At 36.7% G+C, this 12,021-nt stretch overlaps 1 protein-coding gene and 1 pseudogene across 1 annotated transcript in view; one reads left to right on the forward strand and one right to left on the reverse strand.

The window, feature by feature from the left end:
* Window positions 1-12,021, forward strand: part of LOC131682162 (putative uncharacterized protein DDB_G0271606) — a 213,453-nt gene that overhangs the window by 101,618 nt on the left and 99,814 nt on the right. The window lies entirely within an intron of this gene.
* On the reverse strand, window positions 498-612 carry LOC131686397 (5S ribosomal RNA; annotated as a pseudogene).

A 12,021-nucleotide genomic window follows, 5' to 3' on the forward strand; every position in this document is an offset into this window, starting at 1 on the left:
ATAGCACGGGTCGCATAACACTATGGAATTGGGGTTCCCTGTTTGGTGGATTTTTACCACTGGAACAGGTAGTCCGTAGTGTAATTCTTAGCCGGTTGAAACAACCACTACCGACACTACATGGCTTATCTAGGCTGTTCGGTGAAAGAAGCTGACATTGAAGAACAGCTTCCATATTTAGATGGGCGAACAGCCGCAGAAGGAAGGAAGGATAACGGAAGGAGAGGGATTTGGGCTAAGCGCTTATTTAAAGGCGGCGCTGGCTCGCCTTGTCAGGGCTGCTTTAGGGCATGTGGTATTTAGGCCTAGAACGTATAGGGCCCACTACCTCGTCCTACCACACCCGCAGTCAGCTCCCGCTGCTGGTTCGGGTCGCGAATCACATTTAGTTGCTATCGTGATTAAGCATCATCCACCACCTATGACCCGCCCGGTTGCTTACAGCTCAGCTTCCCACACCACTTCCTCCACCACCACGGGGCCCGGGTTTTTTAAAAAACCAACGACACGCGACGTTCCCAAGCGGTCACTCGCGTACTAATCGCGCCCGATGTTGCTTAACTTCGGTGATCGGACGAGAACCGGTGTTTTCAACATGGTATGGTCGTTGACTTGTAGTTGCATTGGGCTTGTAGTTCTAGTTCACTAACGGTCATTCAATGTTTCTTTGGCAGCATCGACTCCTATAGACGGTTCCGGCATACCTGAGAAAAACTACCCTCTTATAAAATTAACAAATTTACATCGATTTCTCGGAGATTGTTAAGCAGATTTGCAGTCTCAAATGAAAGGCATATTATCACCATAGACTGCTGTGAAATTGTGTACGGATCGGCTATATGGTTTCAGAAATATAAACTGAATTATTCGGCCACATACGAAATTCCCAAACATAAACTGGAGCTGGAAAATTTTCGAAACATACAGTACACCAATGTTCAAAAATCAAATTTATATTTTTGATGTATAAAAAAATGCATGAAACGTTTCATTTCTATAACATCAGGAAACTTGTTCAGATCATGCTTTGCTAAAATATAAATAACTTTCCCTCTCCTCTCATCAGAATCCGACACTAAATAAGTGACAGGACTAAGCCAGCGCCGGATTGGCACTAGCTCCATTAGTTTATTCAGAACTCCTTTTCTTGCGGGACATGACTCAGCACTAGAGTTTTGTCCTTTATACGCAAATGTAGTTTTAAACAAATGTCTTCTTTAGGGTTCGTCGCGGTTGCGGTAATTACCGCAACCGCGCGGTATTTACCGCACCCGCACCGCAAAATCTGCGGTGCGGTGAGACACTTTTTCCCGCAGATGCGGTACGGGAAAGAGCTTTTACCGCGCGGTTTTACCGCAACCGCAACGCAAAAAATAATTGATAAAGTGATAATTTTGATTATTCTAAATTGATAAACAGACTGCTATTACAAAAGAAAATCTAGCTGTGCCCGAAATATTTTGACGCTATTATTTTTACGACATATTTTGGACTAGTTATTTGATACTTCTAAGTAAAAATTCACAAACTAACCATTTCAAATACATAAAATGCAAGATCCAAGTAGAGACAAAATTATTAGATCATTTAAAAACAATAAATTTGTACTCTTAAATCCAATTTAAAAGTGCATCACTTCTCCCGATTTCTGTTGGTAATCGTGGAATTGTGAATCGTTATCGATATCAATTTTTCAATTGCGAATTTTGACTAATTTAAAGGAATTAGAGATGAACTAATTATGCTGGGACTTAAACACAAACCCCAAGAATAAAATTATCTTCGTCAAACCAAACGAATTTGCAATAATGGCAGTAAAGGATACAAATGTATGAAAGCGTCCAAAATAAGGAGGGATCCAAATTTGGATGATTATTCTATCATTCGTTCATCAGCATCGTATTTCTATCTTCTTTGATTGCTGTGTACATTCAATGTGAATTTTTCTACAGTAAATTTTAATGGACTCTTTCTCAAAAAGTTAAATGCTAGAACTTTCGAACTAGCCTTAGGAAAATTACACTTCATACATTTTCAAAGGGAGCAATCTTAGTTGTTGAATGAGAATACATCTGTTTCTTGAAGAATGCGGAAATTAGAGTTTTGAGATATATTGTCCGTAAAACCCCCTATTTTTAAAAATCATTTCAGCTGTATGCTACAAATCATACATTTTTTGCAGTTTTTCTAATGTTCAATAATTCTGTACCGATTGAGACCGAACACCTGATTAGATGTAATGTATACAGCAATTTTTTCGTCAAATATGGCGCCGTTCTTATTGATGAAATACAATATGTTTTTATTTCACTGTATTGGAATACAATATGCGCTACTATATAGAAGTACTGGTATTTCGACTTTAAATTTTTGTTGGTGAAATTCCTTTAAGAATGAAAGGTGGTTTTACTACGTAAATAGGAAAATCATTCATTTTACTTTCATATGTCAAAAGCATTGAAAATATGAAAATTTAAAGAAAAAAATATGCAACTTCATTTCTTATTACATTTTTATTCCCCTTTTTTCAATTAACTGAAGGGTTGCTAAAATAAAAGTTTTCCTATTACTGCAGTAGAACGTTTTTGAATGTATAATGTTTGCCTTAAAATGAACGGAATTTTATTAATAGAAAATGAAAAAGTTGATTTTTTCATAAACAATACATTCTGAGGAGTCTCTTAAAGTTAAATTTCGTGTGAATAAAAATAACATTTTATTATATACTGTTACACAAATGAACAATTTTCCAACACTATTTTTTAAAAATATAAAAATTTTACCGCATTTACCGCATTACCGCGCGGTGCGGTGCGGTAAATAAAGTGCGGTTGCGGTAAGCGGCGCGGTTTTATTATTTTTTTGCGGTTGCGGTGCGGACAATCCATTTACCGCCCACATCCGCACCGCGACGAACCCTAGTCTTCTTTGTGTAGAAAAAAAAATTGTTTACCTAATTGTATCTCCACTAAGGAGAATATGTTATAATTTGATTTACGGTTTTTGTCGAAATTATAGGGCAAAAAATTGCCGTTAGATTCAAATTAGTAACGCTGTTCGATAGTCTAAACTACCATCTAAAGAATTAATGTTAACGATTTCCATTGTAAAATCTAACTTTTCAAGCAAAAAGATTCGAAAAATGCTTTTGTCTATACTCTTCGATGGCACATTAGTTGCATAGTTTTTACTCACACGATACGCAACCAGCAGCGCTGAATCCCCCCAAAAACTTGAATGCTTGCCTGAAAACAAATCTTACTTTGTACTCTTAACTACACTTTTTCATTAAGTTTCACCCGACCGACCACTTCTAACCTTTTCACTAATTTATTATGCATCCGTTTGCTTTTGTCCTTCTCAAAAATTTCTCCACAAACCACTTGTCGACAGGGCAAAAAACTCGTCCCGAGCCGCATTAGCATACCCAACATCCGAATCGAATGTGTGACATTCAACCACCGAGCGTTGAGTGCGGCGACAAAGATCAGCCGAGCAGAAAGGGTCACACCGCTTCCGCAATCTCACAGTATACGATGACCAACATTTTGCCGGATATATCTGGCCGAGTAGAGGTCAAAGACACCATCGCCTGTACAGTCAGAAACAGAGGAGCTGCATTCAGGAGGCTGGTGACACCAATTTAAGAAAACGCACACAGATGGCTGCACTAACCGAAAAGCGTTGAATTCGATCAGCATAAATTTCGCGGTTGTTAAGACCCCCGCTGCCTACCCCTTCAGACTCACGATGATCATCAAGTGGATCTTACGATAAGAGTGTCTCTACGAACGGGGATCGGACATCGATGCGATCAGCCAACACAGCCAGCAGTGCACACCAAGGCACAGCCTGAAAGCAGACAGCGAGAAATGCGCGAAAGTGAAATTGCGCGAGGCTCGGAAATATGCTTGGAATGTCAAGCGGCTTCTCAGGCTTTAGTTATTAACTTGCTTGCTGGTTTGTCTGTTTGTTTGTTCGTGGTCAATCGAGCATGTCACGTCGCAGCTTGTGTACCTTTTAATGTGCCTATAATAAAGATAATGTGCTTGCAGGTGCGGCGTGGCAATGCTTTTCTGGCAGAAATCGCTAATGAGAATGCATGGAGACAAGGCTCACGCTACCGGTCTGTTGCCGATTGTTCGCGTTGCATTGCTCTGGTGGTCGGCCTTCAATCCCTGGAGGTCGATGATTGTGAATGTCACGGCTGCGTGGGTGTTGTTTGCTTACTATTGTTATAAGTTTTTTTTTTATCGAAATTATCTCATTTATTAGCGAAAGGTTTCGGGAAAAATTACCATTATAGCTAGCTATTCGATGCTTTAAAATGAATATAAACTATAAAACTCACCTTAAATTTTTCTTTCTATCTTTTTTCCTTTTTTATTTTGACTATGTTAGTCACATTTTCTTTTTTTACATTTTAACGACACTCCATTAGCTAGAGATTACTGGGTAGGAAAAGTTATGAAAATTAGAGCCATAGTACTCAAGGGGCAGGGTCATTAGAACAGGCTTAATATCGTACGGGCTTAACTTTTGTCTTCTGCTGATGAGGGTCGAGCTTAGGCAGCATAACTACGAATCACCCGAGTTCACCAGCATGTTTCTTGGCATAGGCAGGCTTGTCCATCTTTACCTTTAAATCATGCATAAAGTGGTCAACGCCGGCTACGTCCAATGATGTTCTACCGAGGAAGGAAAAGAATGTTAGTTCGACACTCGCTGTTGAGAAAGACCCAGGTAGTCTCTGCATCTCCACGACCATCACGGGAAAGGAATTGTGTTAGTAGGAAAGGAAACAGATCAGAAGTAGGGTAAGGTGGGGCAAATCCGACCGTTGGGTAAACCCGTTCCCCCTCTGTTACCGAAAACAGAAGCACTACGCGAACTAATATCAATGGTGTCGTGTAGAGCATCGAAAATAACACTAGTTTACAAATTTTGGGTTAATTGCATGAAGTTAAGAAAAAAGGTGTTTTCTAAGTCAATTTTGGGTCGCTGAGCACGAAAATCATATCCATTTTCTTTTTCAAAGAACCGTTTTTGTGATTTTTTAAAAAAGGTGTTTTTGAGCACTTTTTGCAGTTTTTGGCCAATATCTCAGGAACCAATCTTCCGATTAACACAAACGACTCACCATTCGAAAGGTATTGATGTTCCCATTCCAAAAATGTGTAACATGTTGGGATAAAATATAAACAATTTAGGGTTAAGAGCAACCAAAGTCAAAAAAAGTAGTGTTTGGTAAAATTACTAATTTTTGGTTGATTTTTCATTAAAAAATAAATCAGCAAAAAAAATCTTTTAAACTCTTATGTGACAGGCAAACTTCTCACGTGAATTTTTAGCCTAAGGTCACGAAAATCTGACAAAAACTGGTGATGTTATTAGGCACCGAGTGAAAATTACTCTGTTTTTCACATATCTCTTTTGGTCTTAAATAAGATTACACTAGTTTACAAGAAAAATGAAGTTACGAGAAAAAGTGTTTTCTAGATTAATTTTGGGTCGCTGAATACGAAAATAACACTCTATTTCTCTTTCAAAGAAGTTCGAGTTTAAAAAAAAACGTTTTTCTTTTGCTTCCGCTTTTTTGTTTTTGCTCTATTTTTTATCACAGAAAAATAATTTTTCATGTTTTCAGAATTTTATGTGACAGATTTTAACAATTTTAAGATAATCGCGATAAGCTAAGAAGAAAAATGCTTCTTCAGTTAATTTTGGATCGCTGAATATGAAAACCAAGTCCATTTTTTCAAAGAAGCATTTTCAAGATTTCTTTGAAAAAAGTGTTTTGGGCACTATTTTAGTTATTTGTCAATATCCTGTTCAAATAGGATCCGATCGAAACAGTTCGAAAGGTATTGATGTGCCCTTTTCGAAAATGTATAATATGCGTAGATAAAATCTCGACAAACATATGATTACGGCTTAAAAGCCAAGTGTCAAAATTCTCTTTGAAATGAAATTTCAGACAAACTGTTACCCGCCAATCACAGATGTTTATAGCAAACAAAAGAAAAAAAGTTTTCTCTAGCATTAACTGCTATGAACTGTGTTTAGCCAGTAACGGTTTGTCCGGAATTTCCTTTCAAAGAGAATTTTGACAGTTGGCTTTTAAGCCGTAATCGTATGTTTGTCGAGAAATGTACATTTATTATGATTACAATCGACCAAAGTAAAAAAAGTAATGCTCGACCTTTTTTAAAAAAATGCATATTTCTAGTAAATTTTTTATAATAAATCAAGGACAGAAGAAAATTCTTTTAGAATCTAATGAGATAAATATTTTTTTTGCATAAATTTTAATCCAATGGTCACAAAAGCCGGATGAAAAATGTAGATGGTATGACGCACTGAGTGAAAATTGTAACTACTTTCGGCTGAAATAATCTTCTATACTTGATAGCTATTGTTTGTGTTGGGTAATGTCTTCTCGAGCTTGCATCCATCCATCTTGCGGCATTTAAATGGTTTTGGATATTTCATTGTACAACTAAGTGCTCTTTTTAAAATGTGTAAATATCGTTGGAAAAATTTTGTTTTGTCTGTGGTAAGTACATATTTTACGAATTAAATGAATTTTAGCCTTCTGCTTCTACAGGCTTCTTCCCAGCAGATTCTAAGTTCACAGAATATTACGTGGCTAGTGCTACAATCCCACTGAGACTCCTTCCCGATAGGGACTCGAATATTTGACGACTGGCTTATGAGACCAGTGCTACACCCTCTAAACCGCCGCACCAGGGCAGGATTCGTTAAAATCATAAAATTTCTATTTCGCTCAATGTGCCATAGCATCAACATTTTCCATCCGATGTTAGTGATATTAAGCTTAAAATTAACGTAAATATATTATCTGTCATCTTAGATTCTTAAAGGTCCGAAAAGTTGCTTTTCGGTAAAAAAAATCATTTAAAAATGAGTAACTTTTAAAAATGGTCAAAAATGCACTTTTTGCCTTTCTCATATAGAAAGGTTATGCAATCACTCTGAAAAACGTCAACCTAATCCCGGCCCGGAGGGCCGAGTGTCATATCCCATTCGACTCAGTTCGTCGAGATCGGAAAAAGTCTGTATGTGTGTGTATGTATGTATGTATGTGTGTATGTGTGTGTATGTGTGTGTGCATGTGTGTGTATGTATGTGCGTATGTGTCAAATAATGTAACTCATTTTTCTCAGAGATGGCTGGACCGATTTGCCCAAACTTAGTCTCAAATGAAAGGTGCAACCTTCCCATCAGCTGCTATTGAATTTTGGATCGATCGGAATTCTGGTTCCGGAATTTCTCATATAAACTATAGGAAAAATTAAAAATAGAATTTTTATTTTTGATGCTAAATGTGTTCAAGGTGCATAAAACGTCGAGATTTGATGCAAACTCGAAAAAAAATTTGACGAAGATTCACTTTTTTTGGATTTTGGCACATTTTTGCCTTTCTCATATAGAAAGGTTATGCAATCACTCTGAAAAACGTCAACCTAATCCCGGCCAAATTTTTTTTTCGACTCGCATAAGGTTTCTGGATTTTAACAGGGGCGTAGTTGATGGTTTACGGAGAGGGGTTACACCCCCCCTTTATTGTTCACTCCCCTCCGCATGACAAAATGAGTTAGCAAGCAGATAACATTGATCTAATGCTGATTAGGCTAATGGAGTATGATATTTTTTGTTTCAAGTGTGTCACCGTCGACACGTAGCTCATCAAGTTCGTGGCTGGCATGCCATTGTGTATAAGTGCAAAGTGTACTAAGAATGTAATGGACATTTCCACAATTATGTTATGAACATAAAAAGCCTCCGTGCCATAGTTTAGAGAAATGAGAAAGGCACAATTGCACCGCTAGGTGGATTAAAACAGGTTTTTTAAACTTTGGTCGCTTGCAGCACTATAAACTTTACATTTGATCGACACAAATTATATGTTTTTGGAAAGGGCATCTCGGCACCTTTCAACCTGCATATTGACTAAATTAATTGAACGATTTTGACAAGAAATATTGACTAAAAACTACAAAAAGTGCTCAAAAACGAGTTTTTTGAGAAAATCACCAAATCACTTCTTGGAACAAAAAAATGAATATTGTTTTCGTGTTCAGCGACCCAAAATTAGTCTAAAAAATACTTTTTCTTGAAGCTTCATTTTTCTTGTAAACTAGTGTAATCATAATAGTGCCATGACAGCATTTTATTAATCTACATTGAGATGCTCAAACGACAAAAAGTGTGTTTTTACAACTTTTGATTTGACTTTTGTGCATTATTGCCAACAGGATATTTCTGATTGTTAAAGTGATTGCATAAAAAATTTAAGTGGATTTAAATTCTTTGATTAAAGTCCTACAAAGTGCGTAGATGAATTTGGTTCAACCTTTTTCATAACTTTTTTTAATTGCATCGTAATGAAAAATGACGCGGTGCTGCTAATCCGACCTCTAAAAAGTAGGGTAAATCCGACCGCTTTTTTACCAAGAAAATGTTTATTTATCAAATTGAAATATATTTTTATTGTTATTTTATATTATTTTTATGAAAAATGGTTCATAATTACAAACGAAAGACACAAAAACGTGATGATTATAGTATTCGTCAAGCAATTGCTCTGATGCAAATGAGAATATCATTACGCGCTACTGCTCGTTATTTTAGAATTCCAAGATTGACATTGAACTCCATTTTCTTCATGTTACAATTTAATAACACAACATTCATTGATTTATCATTGAAAAACTATAAAATTTGAGTAATATCTGCACTAAATCAACCAAAAACATAGAGGGTCGGGTTTACCCCACCATTTTTGAAAACAGCAAAAATGAACATTTTCGTAAAACGCTTGTATCTCAAAATATTATCAAGATCCGAATAAAATGCTATATACAGAAAGTTGCCCAGGAGTCTAACCTTTAATTTGGTATATAAAACGATCGATCCGATGTAAAATGAGCATTTTACAGCCAAAACCATTTACTAGATCGGATTATACGACTGAAAACTGTAATTACATTCAAAAGCTACCACATTGAATATTTATTATAGAAATTTCGATTGAATTTGAGTGAGATTGAGTGTATATTTGACTATCTTTAGAATTATGATTATTTTTTAAAAAATGAAGCCCACTGTAGGTATTGAGACAGTGGTGAGGACCACGACACTGTTGGGAATCTGTGACGCGTCACCACAGCTCCTCGATGGCGGAGTGGTCCACGCACCCAACCAGAGACTGGGAGATCGCAGGTTCGACTCCTACCAACAAAAGGTGAACTGTCTCCGTTTCCGGTTCATTATTTCTGTCTATTGTACAACCGCCAGAAGAAACCTATAACATTGGTACACAATCGAGAGTAGTGAATTAGAAAAGGTGACTATATGTCAGTGATTCACTCAATACAGAATGGATAAAGGCTATGATGCAAAACCTTAAGATCCGTTCAGGTTTAGTCTTCGGTACGGAGCAATACCTAGGAACTCCTAGCATGTTGTTAGTTGCCTCTTACGACATGGGAGCAGGTTCCCAGTGGTGCTATTCTTAGCTGAAATAGTACAAAAAGATTTTAGCCCGCCGGACACAACACGGCCTCATCTTCGCAACAACTCATCACTTTTAACTGATGAAAAAATGAGAAGGATCGATGCTACCAATCGTGAGAAATTAAATAAAATCCAAACTCATATTAAAAAAGTAAATAGCCATAACTCTGAAAATAACTCGAATTTCGAAAAACTGTGTTGTGAACGTTGTGAACCCATAAAAAAAATTTTACAGAAAAAGCTCGACCGACAAAAAGTTGTTTGCACACATTGCAGATTTTGACTCAAAGTGAACATATTTTTTTCAGTTGGCGTCCCGGGTTGTAAGAGAACAGATTGATTGATTTTCATGATATTGGCATCGAATTAAAGGTAATTTTAAGCTCTTCAATGTGAATTTAAAATAAAACTTTTTTTGCTTAAAAAGAATAATGCGTTTTTTACCAAAAAAAGCATTTTTTTTAGTTTTTTGGTTCACATTGAAGAGCTTGATATTATTTTGATTTTATTATCAATATCAGGAAAATAGATCTTGCAGTCCGGGAAACAAACTGAAAAAAACATGTCGACTTTGCGCGTTAATAAATCCCAGATGATCAAAATATTCTTTCAAAATATCTATACCACATTTTCTGAAGAAAATCATGATCGCGAAGATTTCGATTACTTCTCAGAATTCATTACAGACATTGGCGTCAATCATGTCAGTGTGCAAGACATTATGGAGGCTCTGTACCTCCAAAGGTTCTTAACCTGACGGGATTCCTCCCGTATTTATGAAGAACTTAGCGTTGGAACTCATAGCTCCTCAGTTTTGACTTTTAACATGTAGCTTGAATCTGGAATTTTCCCAATTTATGCAGTACCTCATACCTAGTACTAATTTTTGAAAGTGGCAAGCAATGGAATGCCGTGTATTTTCATAATTTCCTGCGCGGAAAGAAAGGAGAAGGAGAAGAGAGGAAGTAGAATTGGACGGGTGGGAAAAATAACAGCACAAAAACAAAAACAAACAGCAGGTAAGTTAATCTTCAACTCGCCTGCGAGTAAGCCTAAAGCTCTTTACCACATTGGATAAGAAACTTTAGTGTGTTTCAATCGCGTAACTCTAATTGTAATCATCGCTAATTTACGTGTAGAATACGGAGCACTCAAACGAAACGTCTACTGAATTATCCAATGCCTCTCTACTAGCTCTGGTAATGAAACTTTAATTGAATCGTTCTCAGCAAAAGGCAAATTTGGGCAATTGAAACCATCACTATAGGTTAAAAGCATCATTATACTTGCATCCCCACACGAGAGTTCAGGGGGTCTTTGGGCGCAATTTTTCATGGATTCAATTTGTGCATATTTTTGGAATCTTATCCGTCAATTTTCAATAAAAGTGCATTGAATGCAATGAATAATCATTTTCAATAATACTAAATTAAAATGATGACATATTTGAACATATATTTCATTTAAAATTCAGTAGTGATATGAAAAGCATTAAAAGGCACGTGGGATGTGTCTTTTCAAAATTTTCAAATTCTTTTCAAATTCGCCTTGAAACAACCATATTACCTAGTTTGAAATACCCAAGGATTTCCTTAATGTTTACAAATAAAATTAGGGTTGATGTAGTTTTCGATTTTTGGTCACATAACTCTCTTTAGTGCAACGTTTAGAAGGAATAGCCCCTCATTTTCAGAGGAAAACAGGGTTTCAACATAAATGAAATATTTTGTTTTTCTAATGTCCGCAACGGAAAAGTTTTCTCCATCAAGTAAGTATGTACCTCACCTCAACTGCGGACTCTGCTACGTTTGTCGAAACATATGTTGAACAACTCGTCCCATTATCGACGGACATATTTCAATTTAGTTTTTCAATTTGTTAAGCATGCAGTTAATTTAATTTGATCATTATTTCAGTTCCACTCGTCCGTCGAATCCGTCACAAATTAATGAATTTTTCGGATATTAATCAATGGTTCGGTGGGCGCCGCTCAGCGGTATACGATTAGCACTTCCGATTTTCATCTGAACCGCACAATGAACGAAAACACACGATGATTGATGGTGTGCTAGTAGTCCTCTGGCGGATGTTTGAATGATCCAATTTGTAGTCGAACAGATAACCGATGGTAGAAGTTATTTGATCTCCGAGCGCAAAACTGATGCGGGTCTGAAAGATCAATGATGGTTTGATCAGTTAGCACGCCATCCATAACGGTCGCAACGTGTTGACCACCCGGAGGTATTTTTGTTATAAATCATGTGTGTTTTGGTGTGAATTTGTATCTACAGGTCGGTTAAAATAAACACTACTGCCGGAGGGATTTTAGTGCTTTGTGCAAAATGTGCACTTTCACTAGCAGCATGGGAATTGAACATGTTTATGTACTTTTTTATATACCAGTTAATAATATTTGTGTTTGCGTAATCACATTTTCCTATCCAATGAATTGTGAATCATGCGAGAGCTTTACAATGTAGC

The sequence above is a fragment of the Topomyia yanbarensis genome, chromosome 2 (genome assembly GCF_030247195.1).
Source record: "Topomyia yanbarensis strain Yona2022 chromosome 2, ASM3024719v1, whole genome shotgun sequence".
Taxonomy (NCBI): Eukaryota; Metazoa; Arthropoda; class Insecta; order Diptera; family Culicidae; genus Topomyia; species Topomyia yanbarensis.